We start from the raw sequence: 6,132 nt of genomic DNA on the forward strand, positions 1-6,132 counted from the left end.
CCCAATTTAGGGAACAGGGCAATAACATTTTTTCTTGTTTTGGAGGTAAAACAATTCCGCTTAGGGTGGTACCCCCTACCACATCTAAGCCGAGGAGTTTCCCGACTTCCTACCACAGTTTTGTGCAATGTGGCCCTTTTCCCCGCAGTACATGCAAAGACCCTCTCTGCGTCTTCTTGACCTTTCCGCCTCCGTGAGGCGCCCGTGGCCTAACTGCATCAGCTCCTCAGTCTCAACTGCTGCCGAGCTACTGGCCCCAGAAGTCCTAGAGTACATGGGGTACCTGCCCTTCTTGTTGTACCTCAGACGCCTATATATTTTAATAGACAGCGTAATAGCCTCATCTAGATCTTTGGGTTCCGGATGACTAACCATCACGTCAGTTACTGCTTCTGACAACCCATCTAGGTATCTATCCAAGAGTGCATATCGCTCCCATCTAGAGGACACAGCCCACTTCCTAAACTCTGACGCATACTCCTCAGCAGTACTGCGTCCTTGTCTAAGGTTTTTGAGCTTACGTTCGGCCGTGGCGGCACTATCTGGATCATCGTAGATGACCGCCATGGCCTTAAAAAACTCCTGGACAGAAGACAGAGCAGGATGCTCATCAGGTAAGCCATAAGCCCACGTCTGGGAATCTGCATGCAATAGAGTCTTGATAAGAGTGACCTTCTGAGCCTCGGTTCCCGAGGACACAAGTTTCATCTCAAAGTAAGACAGTACTCTGTGACGGAAATTCTGGAAATCTGACCTTGTGCCTGAAAATTTCTCAGGAATGTTCATTTTAGGCTCGCTAAGAGCCGGGGGAGGTAGAACTTTAAGTGGTGATTGCAACCTTTGGACAGTCTCATTTAACTGAGTAATCTGAGCCTGCTGTGCAGTTACAGTAATCTTCAGCTGTTCTAACTCTGCCCTTACAGTCTGAAGCTGGTTTATCACCCCCTCCATCTTACTTCTTTATGGTCTGTGTTTCTGTAACGATTGGTGTCAGCAAGAGGCACAAATATCTGATTAAGTGGTGATATACAGAATCACCACTAATGCAGATATGTTAGAGTGAAATAGTCAGCATCTTCCTGATGGTAAATCAGCGGAAGGCTCACTAACACGGTAAGTGCCTGAAATGATCTACTCAGACCAGTGTCACACCCCGAACCTTGATTATTGGGGATCCGCAGTATCGCCAATAATACAAGGATAGACCCGATTATATAGCAATCTGCGGAATTGCTAATAATGCGGGTAGATGTAAAACAGTGGACACACGAACAACATGGAAATAAACAAAGCAGTAAATATTCACAAAGTTGTGGAAATATCCACCACACGACAATTCCTCAGAGGTGTGGTTACCTCTGAATGGGAACCCCGTGTGTGAGATCCCCCAAAGTGGCAGTGGAGGAATCTCGGCCTCTGGCAGTAACGGTCTGCTAGGGCCGGCGTCTCAGGGAGGCAAGCCTCAGATAATAACCCAACAGTGGGAGACGTTCCACTGAAGGGAGCAAGGTCAGACAGAAAGAGGTTCGGCAACAGTACAGGCGGCAACAGTACAGAGACGTGAGACGAGAGAATAGTCAGGAACCAAGCCAATAGTCGTTAACGGTACGGGCTGGCAGAGTACAGAATCAGGAAGCAGAAGAGAAGTCAAGACAGGCACAGAATCATACACAGAGAATCAATAACAATAATAATCTCCTAGTCTAGGTGTGAAGTCCTTGGTTTCAACACCTGGGATCTAGTGCTGACACAGGGTATCGCAAACACAGACGAAGTGTGACTGAAAAGCACTTCCTTATATACTGCCTGGGAGAGAAGTCTCCACCCCAGGCAGCAACCAATCAGAGCAGGCTAAAATGTCAGCTGACCTCCAGGTCAGCTGACACGCTTTCTAAGAGTATAAAGGCGTGTCTGGCGTGCGGCCGCACCCCCTAGAGGCAAGATGGCAGAACCCTGGTGAACAGCATGTTGGTGAGTTTGGAGCAGAGTGCTCGGACGGGTGTGCGCAGCGAATGCGGACGAATTTCCGCATCCCGCGTTCGAAGGTCCGCTTGCCGGACTGGATGCGACCATATTTCCGCAATCCATCCGGCGTTGCAGATTTTTCGTTACAACATGCCCTTCAACGTCAGCTGTTGATGCCACCATAGTGCCATCACCCCAGGGGAGCTCAGCAGTTTGGAAATTTTTTAATGTGTCTGTCTCAGATTGGAGAAATGCCATCTGTTGTCTCTGCCTCCAAAAATTGAGCCATGGAAAGGCCAACACTCACGTAGGGACAAGTGTCTTACAAAGGCACGTGGAGAAAAGGCACAAACTGCAATGGGAAGAGCACCTGAGCAAAAGCAGAACACAAAAGAAAAGCCACCCTCCTTCTCCTCTTCCTCCTTCAGGTGCAGCATCTTCAGCCGCTTTCTCCCTTGCACCTTCACAGCCACCCTCCTCCACTCCGCCTCTGCCCTTGAGCAGTTCCAGCTCCTCTGCCCACAGCAGCCAAGTGTCCGTGAAGGAAATATTTGAGCGGAAGAAGCCAATTTCTGCCAGTCACCCCCTTGCCTGGCGTCTGACAGCTGGCATGGCGGAACTGTTAGCTCGCCAGCTGTTACCATACCAGCTGGTGGACTCTGAGGCCTTCCGTAATTTGTGGCCATTGGGACATCGCAGTGGAAGATGCCAGGCTGCAATTATTTCTCTAAAAAGGTGATACCCAAACTGTACCGTGAAGTTGAGAGGCAAGTGGTGTCATCTCTGGCACACAGCGTTGGGTCAAGGGTCCACCTGACCACGGATGCCTGGTCTGCCAAGCACGGTCAGGGCAGGTACATTACTTACACAGCCCATTGGGTCAACCTGGTGACCGATGGCAAGCAGGGAGCACGTGGCTGTGCAGCGAACCAACTTGTGACACCTCCACGGCTTGCAGGCAGGCCTCCTGCCACCTCCTCTTCTCCTGCTACATCCTCTTCGCTGTCGTCCTCCTCCTTCTCCTTGGCTGAGCGGCAGTTCAACTCTACTGGTGCTGCGATCTCCTCTCCAGCTACACAGCGCCAGGTACGACGGTGTCACGCCATCTTAGACATGTCTTAGACACGCCTCAAAGCGGAGGGTCACACTGGACCAGCTCTCCTGGCTGCTCTTAACAAACAGGTGGATCAGTGGCTTACCGTGCACCAGCTGGAGATAGGCAATGTGGTGTGTTACAACGGCAGCAATCTCCTTTCCACATTGAATTTGAGAAAGCTGATTATGTACCCTGCATGGCACATGTGCTCAATCTAGTCATTCAAAGATTTGTGTCAAAGTACCCAGGCTTAGAGGACGTCCTGAAGCAGGCCAGGAAGTTGTGTGGGCATTTCAGGCTGTCTTACATGGCCATGGCACGCTTTGTGGACATTCAGCGGAGAAACAACTTGCCGGTGAGAAGCTTGATATGTGATTGCCCGACTTGGTGGAATTCGACCCTGGTCATGTTCTCTCACCTGCTAGAACAGGAGAAAGCCATCACCCAGTACCTCTACAATTTCAGTAGAAGGACAAAATCTGGGGAGATGGGAATGTTCTGGCCCCCAAACTGGACACTGATGCGAAATGCATGCAGTCTCATGCGGCCGTTTGAGGAGGGGACTAACCTGGTGAGTCGCAGTGAAGGCACCATCAGCGACTTGATCCTGTACGCTTACTTCCTGGAGCGTGCCGTGCGTAGAGTGGTGGATCAAGCTGTGGAGGAGCGTGAACAGGAACAGTTACGGCAGGAACAGTTGTGGGAGCAATTTTCATCAGAATCAGATGTTTCCTCAGTACCTGCGGCAGCACAGAGGGGGAGGAGGAGGAAGAGTCGTGTGGGGAAGAGGAGTCAGACTCGGATGATGAGGAAGGTGTTTCTTTGGAGGAGGAGACAGCGGCAGAAGAACAACCGTAGCAGGCGTTGCAGGGGACTTGTGCTGCTCCACGTTCCCGTGGTATTGTTTGTGGCTGGGGGGAGGAGGAGGACTTACCTGACGCCATTGAGGAAGAGCAAGAGGAGATGGATAGTACGTCTGGATCCAACTTTGTGCAGATGGCGTCTTTCATTCTGTCCAGCCTGTTGAGGGACCCCCGTATAAAAAAACTCAAGGGGAATGAGCTGTACTGGGTGGCTATGCTACTAGACCCTCGGTATAGGCACAAAGTGGCGGACATGTTACCAACTCAGGAGAAGGCAGAAAGGATGCAGCACATGCAGAACAATGAGCAAGAAAGAGTGGTCCGTAACAAGGTCTCTCCACAGAAATCAATGATTTATTTAGGACGTATCCTCACAGCAAAAAAAGGAATACATATGCTGACATGTTTCGGGCCATGCGGCCCTTAATCATAGCACACAACACACAGCTACTACCTCTCAGTCTAAAAATACAGGGGAGGTGACACACCCAGGTGTGGCAAAGGCCCAACCTCCCGTGGGAGGAGTCTAAGTGCACATGTAAATAGCCACTCCTGCAGTAGTCACCGCCTCTTCTGTAAAGGTAAAAGAGACAACCTTTAAAAGAATTTATAAAACTCCATAAATGTGTAAAACCAAGAAGAAAACAAATAAAGAACATTCAGGAGAGAGGGGTACACGATATGATACAAAATTCTTTCGTTTTAGTTTTCACAAATACCTCTAAGGCCTATTACTAACAGATATTGACCCATAACATATGAACATGACAAGTGTAGGAACTTGAATCTAATATATGGCTCAACTCGTGACCAAAGCTAGGTCCCATCTAGCATTAAGTCCTTTCGGGGCTCTAGTCCCCAAACGGAAGATCCATAGGGCTTCCCTTTTGCGGATTGCTGCCAGTAGGTCTCCTCCTCTTTTGGGCAGAAAAACCCTTTCTACACCCTGAAAGGAAAAGCCAGACATGTCACCACCATGTGTGTTTCTAAAATGTTTAGCAACATTTGAAATGTTTCTGGTGGACCAAGATGCCCCCAAATAATGCTCAGCAATTCTGGCTTTAAGGGGTCTTGTAGTGCAACCCACATACTGCAATGAGCATAGACTGCATTTGACCATATACATGACAATGCTGGTATTGCAATTAATGTAATGTTTCAATGTACATTTGTATCCATTAGATAGGGACTCTACTAGCTGTGTTCTGTGATGCACCGTGCAGTAATGACAGGAAGGGATACCACACCTATATGATCCCTTGGTGGTGAGCCATGTGGGGGGTCTGTCAGTGGAGCCAAATAAACTTGGAGACAAAGTACTTCCAAGTGTAGGTGCTCACCTGCTGGCGAATTTAACACCCTCCCGTAAAAGGGGCTGCAAGTCGTCATCACCTTCCAAGATAGGTAAATATTTGGTGATAATACGCTGAACCTCTCGAAACTCGGAACTGTACGTGGTGACGAACACAGGCCTCGCCATAGCACTGGCTCTAGAGGCAGATCCCCGCACTAGTCGATCTCTTGGGATCGAGAGAGCCCGCTGCTTGCCCTTCTCTATTATCCATCTAGGGTAACCCCTCTCATATAAGCGTCTTTCAGTTACAGAGAGAAAATGCAGAACAAGCTGGCCACTATGCTTTACAATGCGTTTAAGGGTGATGTCACAGCACAACGCAAGGCAGGCTCATGCGGCCGTTTGAGGAGGTGACCACCCTGGTGAGTCGCAGTGAAGGCACCATCAGCGACTTGATCCCGTACGCTTACTTCCTGGAGCGTGCCATGCGTAGAGTGGTGGATCAAGCTGTGGAGGAGCGTGAAGAGGAACAGTTACAGCAGGAACAGTTGTGGGAGCAATTTTCATCAGAACCAGATGTTTCCTCAACACCTGCGGCAGCACAGAGGGGGAAGGAAGAGGAAGAGTCGTGTGGGGAAGAGGAGTCAGACTCGGATGATGAGGAAGGTGTTTCTTTGGAGGAGGAGGAGGCGACGGCAGAAGAACAACTGCAGCAGGTGTCGCAGGGGGCTTGTGCTGCTCAACGTTCCCGTGGTATTGTTTGTGGCTGGGGGGAGGAGGAGGAGGACTTACCTGATGTCACTGAGGAAGAGCAAGAGGAGATGGATAGTACGTCTGGATCCAACTTTGTGCAGATGGCTTCTTTCATGCTGTCCAGCCTGTTGAGGGACCCCCGTATAAAAAAACTCACGGGG

Source organism: Hyperolius riggenbachi, chromosome 8 (assembly GCF_040937935.1).
Source record: "Hyperolius riggenbachi isolate aHypRig1 chromosome 8, aHypRig1.pri, whole genome shotgun sequence".
Classification (NCBI taxonomy): Eukaryota; Metazoa; Chordata; class Amphibia; order Anura; family Hyperoliidae; genus Hyperolius; species Hyperolius riggenbachi.